Source organism: Myotis yumanensis, unplaced genomic scaffold, assembly GCF_028538775.1.
Source record: "Myotis yumanensis isolate MYYU_CA2020_CCGP unplaced genomic scaffold, mMyoYum1.0.hap1 SCAF_3, whole genome shotgun sequence".
Lineage (NCBI taxonomy): Eukaryota > Metazoa > Chordata > Mammalia > Chiroptera > Vespertilionidae > Myotis > Myotis yumanensis.
Window position 1 is genome coordinate 209,396,058 of NW_027223754.1, and position 27,272 is coordinate 209,423,329.

General features: G+C 38.6%; 1 protein-coding gene and 1 pseudogene across 2 annotated transcripts in view; one reads left to right on the forward strand and one right to left on the reverse strand.

Moving 5' to 3' along the window:
- The window catches only part of TNRC6B (trinucleotide repeat containing adaptor 6B), a 229,884-nt gene that overhangs the window by 9,029 nt on the left and 193,583 nt on the right, over window positions 1-27,272 (forward strand). The window lies entirely within an intron of this gene.
- LOC139005790 (small ribosomal subunit protein eS8-like) lies at window positions 6,229-7,198 on the reverse strand (annotated as a pseudogene).

The following is a 27,272-nucleotide window of genomic DNA, read 5'->3' on the forward strand; positions in this document are numbered from 1 at the left end:
ATGACTGGCACCAGGGTATGCTTTATAAAGCTGATGTTGGGATACAGAGCCAACAGCTAGCTTAGAGAGGTTAACTGTGACATGTCACACTCAGACTCTTAGATTATACTGCATTTTAGAACTGGAAATGACCTTAGAAATAATGATGTGATTTCTGTATATTTGAATTCCTAAAGGCATTATGAAGTACTATTCAAAGAAGATCATCATAAGCCAGAATGGTGCTTGTCACTTCTGATGAACATGCTCAAGTGGGTAGATAGTACTTTCAACCATGCAAATGATTTCAGGTGGAGTTGTAGAAAGCTGTGACTCATTTACACTTATCTTTAGGAGCTGAGGGTAAAGGCAGTGACCTCTGGATCACCTGAGGTGAGTGCTGATCTGTATCTCTCACAAGAGCCAAATACTGAACCAGTGAAAGGGATGAAATTGGAAAGGATTGCCCAGAAGGGTCTGTGGGTACGTGTAAGATGATTCCTATAGCTTGAAAGTCTTTACAGTACATATTTTATAACTTTCCAAGTGGTTCACTGAACTAGCATTAACTGAATTTGTTGAATGGAAATCTAGCCCATTTTCCTTCATTTTGCTCCTCTTTAGTTCAATAGCTCTTTGCTTTCATGTCCTCCCTCTCCATCTCTCTTTCCCCTTGACCCCAATCCACCCCCTCCCTTGCCATCTTTCAGTCTATCATCACTAAATTGTTTTCAAATATAACTGTGGAGTGTCTGTACTTGGTTGGCTAACCAGTGTCTCAGCTTTCCATATTAGGAGCTTGATATTTTTCACAAAGAGATGATTAAACTCTGGTAGTGCTGATCACACTCAGAAGATGCTAACTGACCTATTAAATGTCAATTAATACACATTTTGTATGTTCATTTATTGACCTAGATTACTAGGGGGTAAGGAGATAATGGGTGGTAGGAAGAGTGGTAGCTGTGTGTAGTTTATTTCAGAATGTTTGGAAAAGAAAGGAAGGAGAATATAGAAGCAGGGCAAGGTTGAGAAGGCAATATCTTAAGGTAAAATAGGAAACCTGTTTAAAGGTGTGTAAGAAAAACCCAGAAGAGAAAGATAAATTAAAGCTTGACTGGAGAAAGTAGCAGGTAATTGATGGGTCAGGGCCACCAGATTCCTCCCAAGGGCATAGGTGGAATGATAATCATTAGAAGTTCTTTATAGTTGCTCAGCTGGAGAAGAGGAAGATGCCAGGGTTCTCTCTTGGATACCTTGAGCTCAAAACAAGTTTATACTACTTCATTTTTTCTGTGGTTCCCCAGCAGAATGGTTTGCACATAGTAGGTATAGAGTCTAATAGATAAATTCACAGGATTAAAAGAAGATATTGATTATAACTTGAAACTTATTTCAACTACCAGTTCATACTACCTGTGGTTTATGACAAATGAACATGTTTATGAATCCTGGTATCTTGTGAATAGTACAGTTACACTGTATTCTTTTCCCCAAAGTGTTTTAATTGAATAAATATGTACATTTAATACATATCACAATTCTTTTCTTTTTTAATCCTCACCCAAGGATTGATTTTTTTAAGAGAGAGGGAGACAGAAATATTAATGTGAGAGAAACATCGTCAGCTGCCTTCCTTACACACCTGACCAAGGTTCGAACCCACAACCAAGGTATGTGCCCTGACTCGGACTTGAACCCACAACATTTTTGATGTATGAGCCACCTGGCCAGGGCAAAACTATACCACAGTTTTTATAATGCTGTTTTGGCATGTGCTTATTTTAAGAACATAATAAGAACCTCAAAAAGTGGAAGTGACCCAGGCTTCCTAACTTAGGCCCAAGTCAGTATATCAAGACAAATGTCTTGAGCCCTGGCCAGTGGGGCTCAGTTGGGTGAAGCATTATCCTGAACACCAAGAGGTTGTGGGTTCGGTTCCCAATCAAGGCACATACCTAGATTGCAGGTTTGATCCCAGGTTGGGTGTGTGCAGGAGACAGCTAAGCGATGTTTATCCGTCACATCATTGTTTTTTCCTCTTTCTCTCTCCCTTTCCCTTCTTCTCTCTCTAAAATCAGTTTTTTTAAAAAAGGACATATCTTGAGCATCTGCTCTGTCCTGAAGTGCAGAAGGAGATACAAAGTAAAACATGAAACTGAGGCCCTCCACAGAGCTATATGTTTTTCCTCCCCTGAAGATCTTGCTGATGGTGTATCATGCTTAGTAATTTCCTTTTCATGAGAGATTCTCAACCAGAGTAAAGAAAGGAAGGTTCATGAGGAGATATTTTACCTACATGTATATTTCTGTGGGACTTTTAAATATAAACTCTCTCCACTTAGATATACTAATGGACAACAGATTTTAAAACAAAATTTTCACCAACTATTTTGTCCACCTTCTTTTCACTGCAAGAGTTTTATATTTGTACTAGAGGCCTGGTGCACGAATTCGGCCAGCCATCAGAGCCGATCAGATTCCCCACCTCCCAGCCTCCCTGCCTCCTCCTCCCCTTGCTCCCTCAGCACCTTGCTGCGGCTGCTGGTCACCTGCCATGTTCCGCGCTGCCCCCTGGTGGTCAGCGTACGCCATAGCAAGCGATCGAATTCCCGTTCTCCTGGTCAAACTCCCAAGGGGACAATTTGCAGAGTAGCCTTTTATTATATAGAATACCAAAGTGTTTAAAATTTATGATGTTTTTATCTGCAGTTTGGCTTTCTATTCCCTTAATGAAAGAGCACACTAATTATTGATTCCCATTTAAACCATGCAGGTAGGTCTGTGGGTTGGTATAGAGAAATCTTTTTATGCCCCTACTACAGTCCCAGTATAAGGCCAAAAACATGAGCCCAGAGGGAAAAAATGTTTTTAAAACACCAAAACAGTTAATGAAAAGGCTCTTTGTAGGAACAAAAAAAACACAACACAACACAAAACAAGAGAATGAAAATGCAAAAGACATCACATTTCAAGCCAGGAAGGGCTGGTTTGAAAACTTTAAAAAGGGAACCCTTTGCCCCACACACAGCTTGTGAGTTGGCCTCAGCACATTGTGACACCACCCTAAGCTTCCCGAACCTTCCAGAGCCAGGGCTCAACACTGATGCCTTATGTTTGCGTTTGAAGTGAATGCTCTCTAGACTTTTATTTACTGTACTTAAAAATGTGTATTTACTGTCCTTTTCTCTTGTTTTCCATTAACCTCCTGTGTTTTAGATCTTGGCTTTACCATTCTAGGTGCTTTTCAGAAAGGCTAACTCTGGAGGCTGAGAGGGGCCTTGCTTCACGAACTCCCTTAAGAAGTTAGTTATTGGCTCTTTTGGGTCCCATCACTGGTAACCTATCCTCCCAGCACCTGAATCTTGAAATCCTGAAACACTGACTCTTGAAACATTGTCAAATCCTTTAGCTCTTTTCTCTTTGGCTTTGGACTTTGAACCTTTCATTTTTGTTTTTGTGCCGATTCTAAGTCATCCTCAGGCTATGTCTGGATTATTAAAATAGCTTCCTGTCAATTGTCCTGTTCCCAGTTTCTCTCCAGAAAACATTTCCTGCATTCTGTTTTCATTTCTCTTCTTTATCACCCTGTGCTTTCTTACTTTGTGAAATCCAAGCACCTGTGTCTGAGCCAGGCTCCTGTATTGTTTCCATCTATCAACTGTTATTCACTAGTTTTGAATCTTGGCCTTCTTTCATATAATCTTTTCTCTGTATTCTATATGACTTCCTCCCTTCCCCCCCATACTTTATAAAGGCTATGCCTTATATAAAATACTCTGTTTCACTCTCAGAAAGCCTTCTCTAAATGTTATTTTTCTTGGAAGCCTTTCTTATTGGAGACCTCTTCATTTGGGTACAGTTTAGTTTTATTGATATGATTGTGACTAATAAATAAAAATTCACTTTGTTAGTTTCCTTCATTACTTCTAGTGGCATTTCTGTAGGTTTGGTTTTTTTACATACACAATTACATCATTTACAAAGAAAGACAATTTTAATTTCTTACCTTTGAGTTCTATTTGTTGCCTATTGTACTGGCTAAGACCTCAAGACCCACGTGGTATGAATGGGCATCCTTGCTTTCCCCCTCAAACTCAGGGGGGAGGCTTTGTAGCATTAAGTGTGATGTTAGCTTGTTTTTCTTAGTTATCCAGCTAATACTCAGCTGAACACTCGAGGGGTCCCCTGTAGACCTCTTTCTCTGTGCAGCTCTTTCTTCTGCAGTACTGTACACTGCAAACTCTAGCTGTCTTGGCCTCCCCAGAATCTCAGCTCTATCTTCTCAAGTAAGAGAGGTCCCTGAGTTCCACCTGGCTTCCCCTTTCATGTGCTGTGGCCTGGAAACTACCTAGGCAGCAAGCTCGGGCAATTGTGTGGCTCACCTTATTAGTTTACCATTTCTCAGGATCACTGTCCTTCCTTGCCTGATGTTCAGTGTTTTGAAAATATGTTTTGTCCGTATTTTTAGTTGTTTCCAGGTGCAGGGTACATCTGGTCCCTCTCCCTCCATGTTTTCTGGAAGTGGCAGTCTTGCCTTTTCTTGAAACATCTAAGGAATCATTTAGGAATTGCTCCCAGAGTATGAAACATTTTTTGGAATTTCCGTAGAGGAAAACCTTCATTCTTACAAGGTTGATTTGATTTTGGGGGGCAACCAAGAATCATTTTTCTGGTCTGGTTAAATGATTTGTCTGGCTAATACTGTTGGGGGTCCAAAATGAGTTCAGAGTTATGAGGCAGATTTCCTTGTGTGATTTGATTTGTAAACTAGTTTGAAAGCAAAATAGGAGTTGCAAAATATTTTTAGTGATGGCAACCTAATTAAAATAAAGTTGAAACTTCTTAGGGGGGTATATCTTGAAAAATAACATTCATTTGAATGTTTCTATGTATTTATTGGTATATATTTAGTATCAGTTTGTATTTACAACTTGCACTTAACTGCTTCTTAGTAAGCTTTCTTTTTTAAAAAAATGTTTTTATTAATCTGAGAGAGAGAGAAAGAGAGAGGGAGAAAGAGAGAGAAACATCAATCAGCTGCTTCCTGCATGCCCCCCACTGGGGACTAGCCTACATACAACTCAGGCATGTGCCCTGACCAGGAAAGAAACCTACAACCTCTGGGTGCCCGGGTAGGACACCCAACCAAATGAGCCACAGCAGCCGGGGCTTAGTAAGCTTCTTACATTGTTTTTATATGATACAGATCTCTCTCCAGCTGACATCTAGATACTTTTGTATATTTCCTCACTACATTGCACTCAACTGTGGAAGCTCAAGTCATGATGGTAGACTAGCTAATTTCTGTGTAAGGAAACTAAGATCACTCTGTCAAAATACATTGCATGATAAAAAGGAGGTAAACTTGGTTTCTGATACCTGTACAGCATTATTAATACCTTCATAATTTAAATTCAAAGTTATTCATATAAGATGCTGAATTCCAGAGCATGAGCACATACCTGTATCTGGCTTACACTAGGAATTATGTGAATGACCTAGTTCAAAGAGAGATGCCTTAAATCTGGATCTGTTAAGTAATTAACCAAGGAATATCCTTAGAACCTAGTAGATTGGTGTATGTATACTACATTAATGCAACCTTATATAATTCTTTGGGGAGGAGGTAAAATTCTTTTCCTAAAGTCTTTGTTTTTTAGCACCTGAATGTCCCATTAGCCCCACTCTCACCCCCAATTAGGTAACATGGACTTTTTAAAAAATTCTTACCTGAGAATATGTGTGTTTTTAAAAAATTGATTTTAGAGAGGAAGGGAGAAAGAGAGAAACATTGATTTAAGAGAGAAACATAAATTGGCTGCCTCCCATACATGCCCCAATTAAGGATCAAACCTACAGCCTACATATGTGCCCTGACGGAATCAAACCCACAAGATTTTGGTGTATAGAACGATGCTCCAATTAGCTGAGCAACCTGGCCAGGGCGAAACAAGGACTTTTAAAAAATATTCGTAATGGATTAAATTCTTAGATTTTTAGCTTTCAACTTTGGTTTTCTTTATAATTTCTTTCTAGTTTTAGTTAATTGAATTTATAGCTTTATAGTTCTTTTATAATAAATCTTGTAGTAGAGAGTTTGGACACTCTTTAACTTAACGTGTATCCTCTGGGCTTGCTCTTTATCCTCGATGGTCTTGTACCTTAGTACCTTTTTGTCATGCTCCTCTTCCTCTTCCTCTTCCTCTTCCTCTGCATTACATGAGCTAAGATAGGAGAGAGGAGGGTTTATTTGCCTTCCAGGCCTTGCTTTTTCCTCAGACAAAACTCCAGCTCCTTGCCCTCTGGTGCATAGCCCTCTGCTGCCTAGCGACATTGGTCTTGAAGCAATGCATGCAAGAAGCTTGCCCTGCTGGAACTACTCTTCTAGAAGACTGCTGATTGCGGCCTGATTTTCCCATTCATCATATTTCTTCTGAGTTTTCTTTGATTGTTTTTTGTTTAAAATCTCTTCCTCCTCGGGGATCAGCTTGGCCCCTTCTTTAGGCCAGGGCCAGTGCACGGTAGGATCGTACCGCTGTTCGTCCGATGTGCTGTCGGTGGGCATGGTGCATTTCTTTACCAGGGTCTTGGTGCGGATCACTTCATTGTTGGATGCATTGTCGACAATATCAATAGCCCTTGTTTTGCATGTACAACACTCCAAGGCCCAGGAGAAGTTTCCCATGTCCAGTCTTAAGGCATGGTACTTGTGGTTACCTCCCGGCACATGGACTGTGTATGCGGTGGGGGCCAATCTTAGTGTTGGCAGCAGGGCATCCTGCTATCTCATCTTTTTTTTTTTTTTATGTTATAAAGCAGGGTACATTTTACATTCTCATAATAGAGAAACTGATAACCTATTTTTAATATATGAGAGCAGCACAATTCACCATAGCTAAGATCTGGAAACAGCTTAAGTGCCCATCAGCAGATGAATGGATTAAAAAACTGTGGTACATCTACACAATGGAATACTATGCTGTGGTAAAAAAGAAAGAATTCTTACCATTTGCAACAGCATGTGTGGGACTAGAGAGCATTATGCTAAGCAAAATAAGCCAGTCAGAGAAAGATAAAATATCACATGATCTCACTCATTTGTGGAATATAATGAACAACCCAAACTGATGAACAAATCTTTTTGCATCGTTTGTTGGGGCTTTCTCTTGCCCCAGGTATTGCTGCGCTTGTGCCTGTTGTCCCGAGAGATGCCCATGGCTTGGCACTGGCTAGAAAGAGTAAACACAAAGAGTCATGATCCTTGTCTTCTTTTATTTTTTATCCTCTTTCAATTCTGTTTTAAGTAAAAGGAAAACTATAGTAGGAAATTTTTCTTCTAAATCCAACTTTACCCTGAAGTTCTTTATTTTTATTTTTAATTAATTTAGAATTCCATATTATCAGTGATGTTTTTATATATACTATTGTTGATGCCGCATATTTTCTTAGATATTTAAAACCATAAATTAGTAAATAATACTTGTAAAGATAGCATTGTCCTTTGATTCCAAGATGTAGCCACAACCAGTTTTTTAAAAAATATATTTTATTGATTTTTTACAGAGAGGAAGGGAGAGGGATAGAGAGTTAGAAACATCGATGAGAGAGAAACATCGATCACCCACCTCCTGCACACTCCCCAGTGGGGATGTGCCCGCAACCAAGGTACATGCCCTTGGTCGGAATCGAACCCGGGACCCTTGAGTCCGCAGGGTGATGTTCTATCCACTGAGCCAAACCAGTTAGGGCGCAACAACCAATTTTGCTACTAAGGTTGCGTTGGGTGTTTTGAATTATTTTTCAGTCTTTAGTTTCTTTGAGCTTCCTTTAGACAGAAATAATTGGGGGTTCTCTATCCCACACATTTATTAAGAGAGGTTTTCACTGCTTTCATGTCTACCAGTTGTGAAATGAGGTTCCTGTTTGGCTGCATTGTTTCTAGCATTGGTTAGTTGTGTTTGTGAGAGAGTTGAGGAAGGAGGCAGGATTGATTGGTGTATAGTAAAAAATAATGAAAAACAAAAATTAACCAATTTTATTTTATGTAGATACAAGGGCTTAAAATATAGTACTGTATTTATGTTTATTAAAATGTTCATTTTGTCCCTATTTTTCATGGGAAATCTTCTAAATTATTCTTCATTATAGTTAATTATAGGTTCTTAGTAGTCTTATATCTTATTCTTGGCTTTAATCTGGTTTTACAGTTTTCTTTCTATAATAGAGACCTTTGAGTTTTGCAAGCTTTGTTATCATTTGTCATTTAGTCACACACTATATTAGAATTGATACATCACTGGGCTAAAATATATCGTTTTGCTTACTTGTACATGTTCTATTTCTTGACTTTTATTTTGTGTTCTGTTTCTTGATAACAACTCAGATTTTATGACTTCTTTTTATTTTAATTATTTAAATGATTTAAATTGGTGCTTATTAACTTTTTAAATCAATGTTCCTCTTTAATACATTGAGAAAATCTCATGCCCTTTGTTTTGTTTTTAACATGAACAAGAAAAAATCAAAGCATATTGACAGAGATCTGCGTTTAACTTTACTATCTTTATCCCATTCAGATACCATCCTATTGCCAAAGGTCAATTGTAATGTCATCTTCAGAGAGAGGTTGACTTAAAATAATGTCGAAGTGGTATAAAATATTCTAACAATACAGTTGTAGATTTATAGAAATTCAAAGTAGAATGTTTTAATAGTGATAAGTTTTTTAAAAAGAAATGAATTAGTTCACATGAATTTATTAAGATATTTTTAGAAAACAATTATATATTTCAGTGGAGGTCAGCAGGACCTTTTTAATAAAAACCCATTTTTAGGTCCTTAGTCCCTTACTGGAAAGCTAGTAAGGTGCATTTAACATATATTATATAATGTCCCTGCAGAGTCAGGGGCAGCACTTTATAGTCAAATACACTTGTATTTCGGCAGCCAAAGCTATGACTATCCTTGCTTTAGTAGGTAGACTATAAATAGTCTCATGTTAGTTCAGGTCAGGTTTTGCTGCCAATTAGGTTCAGATCAAGTTTTGCCACAAAATGAATTACAGAAAACGTTTGGTTTTCAGAAGTTTTTGGATTTTGGAATTATGGCTAAGGGATCATGGACCTGTATTTATTTTCTTAGCTCTAATGTTTGGTTACTTTTGTTGCCTTCAGAAAGTGAAACCTGTTTTCCTTTTTTTCTTCTACAGGATGTGAGATTAAATCTGTTCTCTACAGGCCAGTTAATAGAAATTAGGACACCTCTTCACAAAGCTTGATACCTTAGGCAGCTGTCACTGTCACGTGACACTTCACAATTCACTGGCTTTATGTGAAGAATCTTATAGTTCCCTTCTCCATTCTCCTTGCAGAAGTGCTCTGTGGTAATAAATAATAAGGAAAAGAGGTTTAAAATGTGCAATACTTCACATAGTATATATCCTAACTCATGTAGTAAGGTTTCACAGGGAGTACCATGCTTTCTCTGGCTTGACCTTTCCTGTTATCAATTTATGTGGTAGCTTAACAAAGAAATCTTTCTAAAAAGAATACATGGTTATGGTAAAACAAAAATCCAAATGGTGCCCTAACCGGTTTGGCTCAGTGGATAGAGCATGGGCCTGCGGACTGAAGGGTCCCAGGTTCTATTCCGGTCAAGGGCATGTACCTTGGTTGTGGGCACATCCCCAGTAGGAGGTGTGCAGGAGGCAGCTGATCGATGTTTCTCTTTCATCGATGTTTCTAACTCTCTGTCCCTCTCCCTCCCTTCCTCTCTGTAAAAATTCAATAAAATATATTTTTTAAAAAAATTCAAATGGTACAGAAGCATAAGTAAAAGGAGAAGCTTTCTCCTCCACTGTGTCTCTCCTTACACAACCAGCTTTTGATCACTTGTTTACTAGTTCTTCTTAGGGGTTTGGCTCCTTTTTGGCTAATTTTTTTTTAAGTTCAGACATTACATGGGACATTTTAGAAAATTCCAATTAAGCATTATAACCCCACTTGGACTGATTTTATGTTCATTGTTAAACTTTTGAGATGACCTTTTCTATTCTAGCTGGGATGTATAAATTTTATTTCTAACGCTATTGTTTGTTCAAACTGCATAGTTTTGAGATATTAAACATGTTTAAAATATTAATTTTGTTCCAAATTGAGTATTATCCATACACAGAAGTAGAAATACAATGACTTACTGATTTATTTAGCAACATCAATTCAAAAATTGCACATAATATTTGATAGCATGTACTTTTACGGAGCATTCACTTATTTTTATAACTTTATTTTTATTGTTCAATATCTAGTTCAGATATTCTCATTTCTCCCCTTGTAGTCCCCCCTTCCCTCTAGCCATCACCTCATTGTTGTCTGTGTTTATGGGTTAGCCAAAGGAGTACTTTTATTTGTTTGTTTTTGTCCTCACCCAAGGATATGTTTATTGATTTTAGAGAGAGGAAGGGGGGGGAAAGAGAGAGGGAGAGAGAGAAGAACATCGATGTAAGAGAGAAACATTGATTGGTTGTCTCCTATATGTGCCCCAAACTGGGATCAAACTGGAAACCTAGGTATGTGTCCTGATTGGAAATCAAACCCCAAACCTTTTGGTGCACAGGATGATGCTGCAACCAACTGAGCCACCGGGTCAGGGCAGGAGCACTTACTTTTATAGAAGAGGGGGTGTTGGCTCATTGGCCAACTCAGTGGTTCTCAAGATAAGCATATAGGCAACGGAATGCAGATAACTATCCCAGTGATGTCCCATGAATATTATTGAAATTGTTCATGTTCTTAAACCCATGATAAATATAAGGACACAGTGCATCTAAACATGAATGTCTTCTGGGGAAAGTGTAAATTTTTGTTTTATATGGAATCCAGATTGTTTTATTGTTTAGATCAAGAAACACTAATTGAGTACTGTGTCAAGAACTGGCGTCATAATAGAGAGCTTGAGACATTCCAGAGAACTGTCCCAAGATTGCTAGAAAAAAAAATTTGACAACCACTTGTCCTAAGTCATATAAGGCTGTTAGATATACCCTTTTAAATGAGGGTGTGCCTAATAAGTATTAGGTGAAATATATTCAACTTAAGGTCATTCATTCTCAAATTATTTGGTCCAAATCCCTAAATGGCAATTCCTCCACTCTAACTCCCCACCCCCATAGGTGTGGTTTTTGTACCCAGGACATTTTATGTGGGATAATAGAAATAGTCATCAGTGTTCCAGGTGGCCTGTTTTCTAGCTAAGAGACTCAGACTCCGTGTTTTTGCAAAGTGTGTACAGACTGCTTTTTTGTTAAGTGAAGGTCAAGGACTCTGTCTTTCTTTGTCCTCTTTTCCTGGAGTCTTGTTGGAATTCAACATTCTGCATTGGATAGGAGCTTCTCTGACATGGCTGAGAATTGTGGGAGCTGGACTAGAGATTTCTAAGGACCTCATGGCAAAACTTTGGCTGGTGGAGTAGAATAATAATCTAGTGGCCTCTTCCTTTTAGTGGGATTTTGGAGGGGCTGGGAATGGGGTCTGTTGTATAGCAAAGAGTCCCTAGTCATTAAATAAGGAAAAAATGATGGAAAGGAAACGACTATAAAATTAATGTAGTAGAAATAAAACTATTAAGTGGGGCTAACATAAGATAATAATAAATAAAAATTTGTTATAATGTCAGGAAAGAAAAAAGTTCAAGTAGTAAAGAGCCAATTAGCAGATTAAACAAATAAAAAATATCAAATTTTTAAATAGAGCTGATTATCAGGTAGAGCTTAAAAGAGTAATATAATTGTCCTTTCTGATAGAAATAATGTAAGCTAATAATTTCAGAGTAAATAATGGATACAGATATGGAGAAACTTTTGTTTTTAAAGCATATGAAACCCGTACATTGACTGCCTGTGTGTGCAGCCATTCGTTTTGGTCTTGCCTTCCGGAATAACCTAGAACATGGCTGTTTGTTCTTCACATGAAAGTTCTTTATATGTCCCTCTTTCAGTATTAACCAGACTGTCCCCCCCAGTGACTTCTCATAGAACCTAGCTTCTATTTACCTTGTGGCCTAGCTTCTTTTTATTTCAGTTTATCTGGTGTTATAAATACAATTCACAGACAATAGAAGGAGTTGACTACTGATTCACACAGCAACGTGGCTGAATCTCAAAAATATGCTGAGTGAAAGAAACCAATAGAAGCAAAGAAAGTGCATGCTGTATGCTTCCATTTACATGAAACTCTAAAGAAGACAAATCTCTAGTGACAAAAGGCAAAACAGTGGTTGCTGGGGTTGTCTGTGGGTGAGGGTGATTGAAATGAAGCACAAGGAAATTTTAGGAATGATGTTCTTTATCTTGGTGGTGGTAGTTACATGGTGTATAAACTTGTCAGCTTTTTTCAAACTGTACACTTAAGTGGGTACATTTTATTGTGACATATCTCAAAAAAGTTGATTAAAAATATAGAGTTCTCAGAAATGAATGTGATACTAGCTGCAGTTTCCCCAGTACAGAATATAATTGAACTATTACTTCTCTCTATCTGGATACCTTACATCCCTATTAATAATTTACTAGTTTTGCCCTGGCCAGTTTGGCTCAGTGGATACAGCATCGGCATGTGGACTGAGGGGTCCCGGGTTCAGTTCTGGTCAAGGGCATGTACCTTGGTTGCATGCTCAATCTCTGGCCCTGGTCAGGGCTTGTGTGGGAGGCAACCACTTGATGTTTCTCTCTCACATGTATGTTTCACTCTCTCTCTCTCTCCCCCTCCCTTCCACTCTCTCTAAAAATCAATGGAAAAAATATCTTCAGGTAAGGATTAACAAAAACAAAAATAATTTACCAGTTTTAAGGAACTCCTTCATATTGCTGATACACTGTAAATCATACTTCACTGAAACCTCTTTCATATGTATTATTATCAACCCAAGTATAACTCTTCTAACTTTTACAATTGATTCTTTTTCTTTAAGGTTTTATACATTTAGTGATTTGAGAGAGAGAAGAGGCCGGGGGGAGGTGGAGGGAGAGAGAGAGAGAGAGAGAGAGAGAGAGAGAGAGAGAGAGAGAGAGAGAGATTGGTTGATTGATTGTTCCACTAATTTATGCCTTCATTGGCTGATTCTTGTATGTGCCCTGACCAGGGTTCGAACCCGAAACCTTAACATATCGGGACAATGCTCTAACCAACTGAACTACCCAGCTAGGGTACTACCATTGATTCTTAAAATATATTCTCTGTGCTCCCAGACCATTTTGTTCAAACACAGCACTGTGATAATAGTATTTGCCTCATTGTGTTGAGGTTTTTCTATTTAAGTATCTGCCTCTCTGATTAGACACTAAGGCCCATGCAGAGCCTTAGTCCTTTTCTTTATCCCTGGATCCCAGTATAGTAATTGGGTATTAAAGGCACTTAATAAATGTTGTTCGGTTAAATACTAACGGATGCAGGAATAAACTCATTTTTCAGAACCTAAATCACATATACCTCCTCTAGCAAGTGTTTTCTGATCTTTTACTGCTCAAAGCTAGGTTTAGGTGTTTCTCCTGGCTGCATCACTAATACTTTACTTATCCATCATAATATCTATTATATGTCCTGTTTTCATATTTAAGGATACTCACTGTACTATTATTTATAGTAGTATAAAATGGGAAATGGTTAAATTCTGATTCATTGTAACATTGAAGTCTGTTATTAAAATAATATTTTAAAAGAATTTTTAAACATTGGAAAAATATTTCTGAACCAATGACAAGAGAAAAGATGCAAAAGACTATATATTTAAATTTCCTGGTTTTAAGAAAAGTAAAATTATTTGTATACACATAGAACATGGAAAAAAGACCAGTAGACTATAGATGTTAGGAGTGCGGGAAGGGGTAGTATTAGAGATTTTATTCTTTCTTTTCCTTTTTTTATACTTTTCAGAAAACATGTTACTATAAACAGGAAAAAAGTTATTAAAAGTGTAATTCAGAGGAGACTGAGACATGACAACTAATGTAATGAGGGATTCTGGAACAGAAAAAGGACATTCATGTAAAAACGGGGGACATCAGATTAAAGTCTATAATTAATGTTTTGTAGCACTGTTAATTTCCTAGTTTCACTGATTGTACCATGGTTACATAAAGTATTAATGTTAGAGAAAGCTGGGTAAAGATGCTATGAGAACTCTATATAACAGGGGTGGGCAAACTTTTTGACTCGAGAGCCACAATGGGTTCTTAAACTGGACCGGAGGGCCGGAACAAAAGCATGGATGGAGTGTTTGTGTGAACTAATATAAATTCAAAGTAAACATCATTACATAAAAGGCTACGGTCTTTTTTTTTTTTAGTTTTATTCATTTCAAATGGGCCGGATCCGGCCCGCGGGCCGTAGTTTGCCCACGGCTGCTCTATAATATCTTCACAACTCTTCCGTACTAAAAATATATCAAAATAAAATGTAAAAATAATACAATTGAGTGTTAATAGGATTATGCACTCATTGAAGATAGAGACTGAGTCTTACTCATCATGGCATACCTTGGTCTATATCAGGCATACTGTAGGCGCTTATTAAATATTTACTAAATGAATGCATTGAGGTAAATTGTGTATTTTCTCAGTTACTATGATCCTAATTATTTTGACTTGGGCTTCAACCTCTTAAGGTGATATTAAATCCTAGTGTGTCATCATCCATTCATACCCTAAGTTTTTGTTGAGTATTTACAGGTAGTATTTAATATGCTAAGCCTCACAAGCTCTCAAATACAATCCCCTGGCACTTGTGAGGTAATGAGGAGAGAAGATGTGAACAGATATTTATAACAAAGGACAACTGTGATAAGTACTACAAGAGAAGTACTCCCCCCCCCCCCCCAAAAAAAAAAATCTTATGGAGGTGGGAAGAAGACAGAGCATACTCATTTGGGAAATTAAAGAATGCTTATAGAAGGAATGCTTATTTGAATAGCAAGTGAAATTTTGAAATTATGGTCGTAAAATTTTACCATATTTCAGGAAGAAAGGTGAATACTTACATATTTAAAATGTAGCATTTGATTAAGATATTTGGAAAGAGATGTGTCTTTCACTGACTTGAGTCATACAGAGAACCAGTCCTTCACTTTCTGCTTATTTCTGATGGCAGGGATAAGGAGAGAAAAGGAGTAGAAAGGAGAGGTGGGAGAAGCCAAAAGGAGTGGCACAATCTTTTCCTCAGGGTTGTTACATCCTTCATGTGTGTTTTAGAAGTGTGAGGAGTTGTGGGTTATAGAATTTTAGACATGAATCTATATTGTATAGCTTTAGTGGGGATATTTTACAGTGTTCATTATATTTATAGATGTGTGAAACACTTACTGTGTATGGTATAGTCATTTACTCATTCCACAAATATTTATTGAGTGGTTTACAAAGGAAGATGATCTCATTCAGTTCCCACTGCAGGCTCCCTGTGGGAGAGGAGTCTAGGATTATCATGGTTCTCAGTCTACAGATGATCAGGTTGCATTTTAGAGAAGTTAAGTAAGTAAATAGTTTAGTACCACATGGCTGTGTGGTAATTTCTAGAACCTATGTCTTCCTTCTCAAATTAAGTGCTCTTCCCAGTCTGCCTATTAGTTACTCAGACATTTTGCTGAACATATGTTTTTGAGAGCTAAGTGAAATACTAAACAGTTTCCATTCCTGACCTTATTGAACCCAATCAGTTAGACCAAGGAAATAATTCCTTTCCAGCAGGAAGCTAGATCATTCCTTTCATATCCACCAAAACACTAGAGACTTTCTACTTCCAGTCTGTTAAGAAAGTAACATAGTCTGTTGACCTTTATCCTTTTCTTAAAATAACCATTAGAAATTTTCATTTGTGAATCACAAATAGTGTGATTCAGTATTTGGCATTTGCCGGGCTACAAGAGATCTTCATTGCTTTTACTTTGTGTGATTGGAATAGAATGCAGATAACTAAAAAAGAAGTTTTTATTACATAAGTAATAAAAAGTTATTGTAGACAATTTTAGAAAACACACATTGCCCTTTATCACTGTAATCCCACTACACTGAGGTAATCACTGTTAACATTTTGGTGATGATGATTCATATGTATTATACATATACTAGAGGCCCGGTGCATGAAATTCGTGCACGGCGGAGGGGGGGGCCCCCCCTCAGCCCAGCCTGCACCCTCTTCAATCCAGAACCCCTCGGGGGATGTCCGACTGCCAGTTTAGGCCCGATCCCACAGTTGGACATCCTTCTAACAATTCGGGACCACTGGCTCCTAACTGCTCGCCTGCCTGCCTGCCTGCCTGATCACCTCTAACTGCCCCCCTGATGGCCTGGTTACCCCCAACCTCCCCCCCCCCCCGCCAGCCTGGTCACCCCCAACTGCCTGCCAGCCTGTTTGCTCCTCACTGCCCCCCTCTGCCGACCTGGTTGCCCCTCACTGCCCCCCCTTCTGGCCTGGTCACCCCTAACTGCCCCCCCCTCCACTGGCCTGGTCACCCCACGCAGCCTGTTGTTCTGTCGTTTGGTCGCCCCTCACTAACCCCCCTGCTGGCCTGGTCGCCCCACACAGCCCACTGCTCAGTCGTTTGATCGTTCCTCCCTAACCCCCCTGCCAGCCTGGTTGCCCCACGCAGCCTGTTTGGTCATTCGTTCAGTTGCGATGGTCGTTTAGGCTTTTATATATAGAGATAGAATAAACTTGCTTAATTAGACCTGCTTTCTGATTTAGCTTTTCCAGCCCAGTGAAGCACCCCAACTTCTGTTTCAGGTAATTGTCGGCAACACAGCAGTAAATATCAACACGAAGCAGATTATTATTGTAGATCATGATCACGCAAGGAGAACAAAGGGTAAAATATTTAACTGCAGCAGTGTTTGACTATATTCTGTGCAGTGAGAAAACCTGAAGTCATTTTCAAGTTACACCATTTCTTCTTTTCAGTCAGGTCAAATTTCTAAACTTTCTAAATCTCTGTTTTCCGGCTAGTGAAAAGAAAATAGGATTCTACTAAGTCTCCTATCTACCTACCCCAGGATTTCTGTAAGGATCAAAGGAGATGAGGCACGTGAAAATGTTTCACAGACATTTGGTTAAAGTGTAAAATGTTTGTAACTGGCTATAAAGCAAGTCGTGTTCCTGGGCTGAAGAAACTCCAAGGAGGCTAGTCACTAGGAAGAGGAAGCCAGGCGTTGCTATGTGACATCATTACCTGGCACCCACAGCGACCATTTCCGGGCTGGACTGGACTGTGGGCCACATTTTGTGCCATGGGGTCTTGGCAGCATTGGCTGCAATTTGGTGAGGGGTCACTCTGGGGTGGTGCAGGAGCCTGTGTCCCACTTGGGTGAAGCTGAGTGTTGGTTTGTGGGCACCAGGTTTGTGGTGCTGGCCAGTGCACGTCACGTCAGTTCCTGCATTGAGCTTCTGCCCCCTGATGGTCAGTGTGCATCATAATGACTGGTCGGACAGTGAGAGGGATACTTAGCACATTAGCCTTTTATATATATACATATATATATATGTATATACACACACACACACATACACACACACATATACATAACATAATATATATAACATATATAAATTTTATGTATAGATTTTTTTTCCACAAAAGTGAACAGTACAATACATAATTCCATCAGAGTCTGCTTTATCTACTCAGTATATATTGTGAACATTTTTCCATGTTAATAAATAGACTTTGTTTTTAATGGCTGCCATGTATTTCATTATATGGATATATAATAATTTCCCTTACTGATTCTAGCTTATTTCCAATTTATTATTATTGACATCAGTGTAATGAGTACATCTATCTTTATACACATCCATAGTTAATTAGCTATCTTTCTATAAGAAGAATTGCTGGGTCACAGGATATATGTGTGTTTTTTAACGCTCTAAAAGTACACGTTGTCAAGCAAAAGTTTAGATATAGTAAGTGAAAATTTATCTCATGAAGTTTCCATACTACTTTCCTACATGAACACTTTTTATTAAAGTACTTTTTCAGTCTCAGTAAAATTACTAATTAATCACTGATTAATGCTACTGAAAATCAATGTGCATTTTTTTAAATGAAGACTTTTATTTTAAAAAGGTCTCTCTTTTAAGCCTCTCCCTATGCCTAGGAGCTCTGGTATGCTTCTAGGGGGGTTTACAGAGCTCCCCCAGGTAGTCCTGACTAGCAGAAAGGTGTTGGGATAGGAACCTGGCTATGATGATCACCTGAACGCTGTCTCCGTGTCATTCCTTCTTCGCGGACTCCGTCCACACCTTGGGAAACCCCTGGACCTGCTGGGGCTGGCCCCCAACAATATATATTATTACTTCATAAATATATTTTCTGCATTTAAAAAAAAAAAAAAAGAAAGGTGTTGGAAGTACTGCTTTGGACCTGTGCTTCCTGTTTTTTCAACAGGGTGGACTTGATAATCTTCATGTTGGTACGCAAGTCACATTAGTCTGCCACCAGAACAACATTTCTTTAAAGTCTCCTGTTTTAACTGAAAAATTCCTATAAAATTTATATTCTATTTCATAAAATGTTATTTTATAAATAATTTTATGGCCTTATTATTTATATTTAACTAGAGGCCCAATGCATGAAATTCGTGCAAGGGGCTTGGCCCCCACCACTGCAGTGGCTGCCTCAGCCCCCTCCATGGCTTCGTCCGGTAGATCGTCTGGTCTAATTAGCATATTACACTTTTATTATTATAGAATCCAAATCTTATATACTATGAAGGCGAGGATCTAACTTGATATTTTTTTCCAAATGGATAAACAGTTGTTTTTATTTGGCATTCATTAAATGATTTATCCTTTCTCCACTGATCTGAATGCCACTATTATTGTACACCAAATTCCAATGTACATATATAGGTCTGTTTCTAGGTATTGTTGAGTTATATATTCCTTTGTGAGAACCATGCTTTTTAAATAACTGTGGCTTTGAAGCATTTTTGTCAGGCAGTTAATTTTATAGTAAACAATGTTATTGAAGATCACATCTGTACACTTGCTGCCAGCCTCATCTCTTGCCACTCACACAAAATAGACTTAGACTCCCTCAAAATCTGGCCATATCTAGCTCTTGTTCCCCAAGTGTTCTTTGCTTTATCAAACAGCCATGCCTTTATGCAAATCACTCCCTTTGCCTACCTTTTCCTTCTAATATGGTTAATTTGTCCTTCAAGATCCAGCAAAAGTTCATCCCTTCTGTGAAGCTTTCCCAGATTCCCCTCAGGCTGCAAAAACAAAAATTAAAAACACACACACACCTTCCTCCTTTATGTCTTCATAGTGCTTCATGCATAATTTTTTCATAGTGTTTCATCTCTTGTCTCATATCCAAAGCTCCTAGCACAATGTTATTCATTGCACCCAGTTTTTAAAAATAAAACAGAAATTCCTCGAAGTAACCTGGGTATACCATGTTCCTTCAAGTGCCTACATATTTGTTTGCACATACTATTTCCTCAGACTGTATCTCCTAGCAATTTCCTGCTTAAACTTTCAGACTCTGCTCAGGGGTCACCTCTAAGGAGACCTTTTACCTTTTTACTCTTCAGATTTCCCTGCTTACTTCCATCATGCCTTATGCATGCCTCTTGTAACGTTTTCCATAGTGCTCTGTTGGGTAGTGCACATCTGGAAGTGCAGTGCTATTTAGTCGCTTAGCTTTAGAATGAAATATTAAGTTCTATATCTGATTTTACCACTTTCCAGCTTTGTAACCTGCTACCAAGTATTTAACCTTCATAAGCCTCAGTTTCCTCAGGTGCAAGATGGGTATTATAAATACTTTCTTATAGGGTTGCCGTTGGATTAAGTGAGACAATACCTCTGAAATGCTTAGCCCTATATCCAGAACATAAGTGGCCGTGAATAAATACTACTTCTTCTTATATCTTTCTCCACTAGACTTTGTATAAGACTTTCTCTTATTTATCGTTGAAACCCAATGCTTAGCACAGAGCCTGGCAGCGAGTAGACTGATGAATAAATTACCAACTGAGTCCTCAAAACTCTTCCCTCCTTGTTTTGCTTTTCTCAGTTGTGCCATCATCTTTCCTTCTCACTGAAATAAAAAAATTTGTTGAGTGTTTATCATGAGTACAAGGTCCTGGATGAAGAAGAGAAAAAGATACAGTCTCTATCCATTGGAGCTTCCAGTATAGCAGGGAAAGTAGTTAAAATATAAAAGAAAAATGCTATAGTCTGTGGTCTCATTATACTGTTTGCTTTACTTTTGTTTATGTTCATAAATTTTCAAAATAAGTTTTAAAATAAATGTGTAAATAATTATAAAATGTTACATGCTATGAAAAAATGAATAAAGGCCGCCTTAGAAATTTTCAGGGAGGACCATCATAGATCAAGTGCTCTGGGGAGTTTACATTTAAGCTGAGACATGAGATTGAGAAAGAGCCACTATGCTCCACTAAGAAAGAAAGAATGCTGCCAATTAGTTGTAAGATATACGATGGAATTAACTATAAAACCTGTCTGGATTTCACAGATGTTAACATGTAAAGAAAAAAAATGTACATTTCAGAATTGATGAAATACAGTATTTTGATAGTAAATACTCATGAATTGCAGGAAAAATTATCTGAAAATAATAATAAAAACAAACAGTTTGAATGAGAACTTGATGAAATAAATATGCGTTACCCATAGCTGGAGAGTTTGTGTATAAAATATTGAAGGTTAAGACAACTGTTTTACTTTTATTTCTTCAGAAGTGAATGTGAACTGCAAGTGAACTGCCCTTGAGAAGGATTAAAATTTTTCCAGTAGCTGTTACTTAAACAAAAAATGTTCTTTAACATCAAATTAGCAGGCACTAGCTGTGGAAAGGACAGATGTTGAATGTACAACATATTTGATAAAGCAGTAGTTTAATATGCAGCTAAAATAGTAGCATTCTTCTGCAGGTGTTTTTTTTTTTTTAAATGTTTTCCATTTTCTTTTCACTCTGGGTTTTGATTACCACGTCCATGTAGTTGAGAGGAGATTATTGCTAATTTCATGTGAACTTGGAGTTGATCTGTTTTAGTTGGTGTTGTTGCTGATGATACTGCAATCTGTATCAGTGCATATAAGCATCACTACTCTTTCCAAACATTTTGATTTGGTGAGATCATCTCAAATCATTATGAAGCTTCTAGCTAGAGTGCTGTCATTTAATGATATACAGTCTAGAAATCTTTACAACTATGTTTCCACAAAGAAAAAGAAGACTATACTCCGTTATTAGGGTAAATTTTTGTTCTTTGGATTACTACAGTAACCCCATTCTTCCTCCCACCACTACATATTTTTATCAGTTAGGAATAAATTAGACTATGTATAATGGAAAATCAAACTTTAACCAAATAGAGATTAATTTTCTCTTACACAACATAAAATTGAGAAGTGAGCCAGAGCTCTGCCGTCACTCCACAGTGGTGTTAATGTCTCACCTTCCTTCTAACCATCCTTAAATGTGTTGATGTGTTTTTTGTTGTTGTTGTTTATCCTCACCCGAGGATATTTTTCCATTGATTTTTAGAGAGAGTGGAAGGGAGGAGGAGGAACAGAGAGAAAGAAACATCGATGTGAGAGAGACACATCAATTGGTTGCCTTCTTCACGCACCCTGACCAAGGTCAGGAATCGAGCCTGCAACTGAGGTACATGCCCTTGACCAGAATCGAACCTGGGACTCTTCATTCTGCAGACTGATACTCTACCCACTGAGCCAAACTGGCTAGAGCTGTCAATGTGTCTCTTGATAGTGACATGGTCACTTCTCTGTGACCCCCAAACCCTCCCTTACCCCGAAAGAAGTGGAAAGGGTGAGATACGAAAGGTGTGCCTCATCTAATGATGTGCATCTCATTGACCAGAGCTGTGATGTTGGGCCACATCTATTTATAAGAAATGTTGGGGAATCTAGCTGAGCACAGGGTTATCCCCAACCAAATCTGGATTGCAAGAGGAAGTGTAGGCAACTACCAGCTTTTGCCATGAACCCCTTTATTGTGTGATATATAGTTTTCTAAAGCATATGCTTCATTAATTTAGCAAACATTTACTGGGTACCTGCACTGTGCCAAGCACCATGAATACAAATATGAGTAAGGTACCCCATTTCTGCTGTAGTTGATAGAGGAAGTGGATATCAAAACAAAAAAATTTAGGTACTATAACTTACAACCTTCATACTCAAGGCAGATGCGATTGAAAATTACAGTAGTTCATCCATGTCATCGACAGATAACTGAGCTAAGGACTCTACCCTTTCACCTTCCATTCACTCTGACTCCCTTGCACTCCTCTGATCCCCACACCCAAGTATTTGTATTTTATTGAATTGATTATCTTAGAAACATATAAACATAACTACCATACCAACTTCAGAAAGCACTGTCTATCATATTGAATACATTGATGCCCAGAATAGTCAGGGCACTAAGTGCTCTAATCGTGGCCAAAATTTTATGAGACTTTAGATTATAGATCTTTAGACACTGGGTACTGCCCGGTCTCCTCACACAGGGCACCACTTTGCCAGGGCTGACCAGCAGCCCCCGAGCGACAGATGAACGGATTACTCTCACACAGTTTCACTGTGAAAGAGAGGGCTAAGGGGTTGCCTGGCTCAAGGGACCAAGCAGCCTCGATTGCCTGCCTCACTAGCCTTTTATTGTAGCAGCAGCTTGAGATAAAGTTTATCTTTTAGACACAATCAGTGGGGTAAGTAATCTTGGGAGGACACATGTGTTTACACTGTCCTCTAGGCAAGGGCATCCAGGGATTAAGCATAAGGCTTCCATTAAACACCCAGGGATCTGTACATGCACAGACTTGTTTGGAAAGGTCAAGGAATAATTAGGGGCACCGCCTTCGATACTCCCCTAAGTCGGAATACCCATAAACAGGGCAGGCGGCCTTCCGCACACTTCCCTTTTCTCGGAATGTCCTCCTTACAAACTTTCCAACCATGTCTTATGTGGTCCCCAACAGGGTACTACTGAAATGATCAGTTCTTTCTCAGGAGGTCTGTGAGGACAATTATCAGCCATAAGGAGTGGTTTAAAATAAAGCTCAGATACTACCTAGTGAAGCCTAAGAAACTCTTGATGTTATGGATGATCAGAGAAGAGTTTCTGTTACTCAGGCATAGCATTGTATTTTTTTTTTTTTAAGCATTCAGATTTCCTGCAGAGACATGATATTTCCATTAATTGAACACTGGGTCAAACTTGCACTGGCACATAGGTGGTGTGATATTGCTGTACCTTGGCAACTTGAGTGAATTTGGGCTTGCAAGATGAATAGTGCAGCTTGATAAGGATGTTGTCTGAGTACTTAATGGAACCCCATTACACCCCCACCAAAACTGGCTCCACCTCTCATGTCTTTTAAGAAATGTTCTCCCAATCTCCCCCTGCTATTGAACAATTGTAAGTTTTGTATCCAGGGGTTTCATAGGATGCTGGATATATGCCAACAAATGACTATGAAAAACAAGGAAAAAAATTTTTTTTAATATTTATTAGCAAAAAAAAAAATGTTAGATTTTGGTTTTCAGTGGTGGGATTGTATTTGTTAGCCTGTACATTGGCATGTGAACTTATTTTCCCCCAAAGCAGTTGAAGAAATCTGTTAATTTATTTGAGCAGCTCTGTTAACATTGTTCTGAAAATAACAAGTTAGAATGCTATTTCAATGTGCTCCATCATGATAAAAGCTTTACTAATGGCAGGAAAGGTTATCAGTGGTCACCAGTAGAGACTGGGCTTTAGGAGGGATACAATGAAGGAGGGGGAAGAGATATTCCTTCCTAACCTGCTCCGTCAGAGACGTTCACCCTGCCGATGGGTGGGGTGTCAGGTGGCATAGCTGGGCCATGCTTCCATCTCACTGAGGAGTTTGGACTGTATTCTCTATGGGCTGGGAAGTTTTAGAACTTTTTGAACAGACATAATTAGATTTACGTTTTATTGTAAGAGTGATTCGTGTTCTTTGTAAAGAACTTGAAGTTTATGAAGGAGAAAATGGAAAATTCCCCCATCCCACTCCTTAGCAGTACCTGTTTGTTTGTTTTTTGTATCTTCACCCGGCTGCTTGTTCCCCTCCTCTCCTTCCCATAGGTTGCCCTGGCTAGAGTCGAACCCCCAGTGCAGGACCTGGAATCGAATCTGTGGTGCACAGGACAACGCTCCAACTAACTCAGCCACCCAGCTAGAGCAGCAGCACCTGTTTTTAAAGGTTGCTGTATATCTTCCCAGGCTTTCCCCCAAAAACTTTTATTCTAGCATATAGTGTATACACACACACACACACACACACACACACACACACACACTCTAAACTAGAGGCCCAGTGCATAAATTCGTGCACCAGCAGTGGGATCCCTTGGCCTGGCCTGTGGGATAGGGCCAAAACCGGCTCTCCGACATCCCCCAAGAGATCCTGGATTGTGAGACGGTGCAGGCCAGGCCGAGGGACCCCACTGGTGCACGGGGCCAGGGAGGGACACGGGAGGTTGGCCAGCCGGGGAGAGACCACTCAGTCCCGGCTGGACGCCAGCAGCAAGCTAACCTACCGGTCAAAGCATCTTCCCCCTGGTGGTCAGTGCACGTCATAGCAAGTGGTTGAGCAGCCTTAGCATATCATTAGCATATTGCACTTTGATTGGTTGATCGGATGACTGGACACTTAGCATATTAGGATTTTTTTATACAGGATTATACATTTTGTGCATTACACAGGATTGGGCAAAAGTAGGTTTATAGTTGTGACTACATGAAACAGTTTATTCTTGTGTTGTTATTTATTAATTGTATTATTTTTTATATAAACAACTGTAAACCTACTTTCACCCTACCCTGTACATACATGTAGTATATAATATATAAGTATATTTTAACCAACAAGGGATTAAAACACACATAATGTTTTGTGATGGCTCTTTTAATCTAATAAGATGTTATAAATATATTTATTCCATGTTACTTTTGCCTTCTTTTAATGTCTGCATAATGTTCTATTCTATTACCAGTCCCTGAGTGATTGACATTAAGATTGTTCAAGATTGCCTGGCTGGTGTGGCTCTGTGGTTGAGCATTGAGCCATGAATCAGGAGGTCACTGGTTCGATTCCCAGTCAGAGCATATGCCCAGGTTGCAGGCTCGATCCCCAGTAGGAGCTGTGTGGGAGGCAGATGATGGATGTTTCTCCCTCATCGATGTTTCCATCTCTCTATCCCTCTCCCTTCCACTCTCTCTCTAAAATCGATAAAAATATATTTTTTAAAAGATACGGATTACAAATAGTACAGCAGCAGTAGCAATGACAAATACATTGTGAGTATTTTTGTAGAATTCTTCCTTAGAAATGGAGTTGCCATCTGAAAGAAATGCATATTTTAAATTTTGGTGGATGTTGTATTATGCTGTAGAAAGGCAGTTTATATCCCACCATCAGTATGTGAGTGCCCCATTCTCCACACCCGGACATTATCTGTCTTCTTCATCTTTGCCAATTTGCTAGGTTAAAAAAAAAACAAAAACATTTTTTTAAAGTATTGTGTTTATGTTTTTTTATATACTTCGTATTTTTTCCATTTTTGAATTATGTATCCTTTTTATTGTTTGTCTAATTATCTATTAGGCTTGTTCATCTTTTCCTGAACAATATGAGAGAACTCTTTAATATATCTTTAGTATATCTTTATGATTTTTTTTGGCCATAGAGAGGCTTAAATTTTTGTGTAGTAATATTTTAGTTATTTTTTATGCTTTCTGGGTGAAGTTACCATGCTTTTAGGAAGACCTTCCCATTGAAAGTTACAAAAAACATTTTATGATGATTTTGTTTACTACTTCCATGTGTTTTTTTTAAAGTGTTTGGTTTACCTGGAATTTTATTTTGGTGTATTGAATAAGATGTATAAAGTAAGGAATATAGCTTCCACTCTCCACTCCCACAATGACTAGCCAGTTACTTGAAAATCATTTACTGAATAACTCATTTTTTTTCTCCACCGATTTGAAGGGCCCTTTAAGCATAATGTCCCATATATGGTGCTGCTCCCCCCCCCCCCCCCCCCCCCCCCCCTGCTTAGAGCCCCAACCCTGGAATCAACAAGATTAGTATATTGGATGAAGACTGGTGGGAAAGGAGATTGAATGTAAGCAACGTAGAGGGTTGTGATATCAAAAATGATTAACAGTTGGAAGAGCAGATTAGGGGAAGAGTTCTTTTTGGATAGGTTGGGTTAAAGAGTGGAGGGACATTGTGGTAGAAATTCCTAGTAGATCCCCAAATTCTCTGCTCCTCCTGGTCCATTCTTTCCTCTTCTCCTTCTCTCTGAACCACTAATTCTCAAACTTGAGCCTCCATCAGAATCACCTAGAGGGGCTCCTTAAGAACACAGATTGCTGGCCCTGCCCCGCAGAGTTTCTGGTTTAGTAGGTCAGGGTAAAGGCTGATAATGTACATTTCTACGAAGTTCCTAGGTGATGCTGATGCTAGGGGGCCCACGCTTTCATTTTAGATCATTCTGATGGTGTCTAGTTTGGCTTCTTTCCCCAGTTTTCCAGCTCTTTAACACCTCTTGACACAAATTAGGATCATATTGGTGAGAGTAGAAGTTGAGAGAAAGGAATAAACCTGAAAGACTTTTCAAAAGAAAGATTAATGGTCTTTGGAGACTGAGTAGTTGTGAGGGACAAAGGAGCAGAAAGCAAAAGAGGCATTTTCTAAACATTGCCACCAGATTTATACTTTCGGAAACATTTCTTTCACCTTGTTGTTTCCCTGTTCAGAAATCTGCAGTAAGATAAATCTAAAATGAGTTTTATTTGAATAAAATACAACTGACAGTTGACACCCAACCAATGTGGTTTCTCCTGTTTTGCCTAAGTCAGATCTCATTATGACAAACGACTTTGCAAGTAGATCCCTGCATTACCAAATACTTTCCAAGCCCGAGCCAGTGACCTACTTTAAGCAATATCCAATTTAACAATTTCAGTTCAGCAAACGAATTTGGATAGCATTTTAGAACTTGTAGAATTTAATATGAAGTACATTTGTATAAAGAACTGTCAGTGTCTAAGGGTTAGTTTAAACCCTATTTAGAAATCCTATTTATTGTACATAGGTCATTATTCTTTTATCTCATTATATACTATGCTTTCTGTATTTACCTTTTTTTTATACTTGCTGTTTGCCCATAAAAAGGGAGGGCATCATGCCAAATATCCATGTTTGCAATTATAAATGC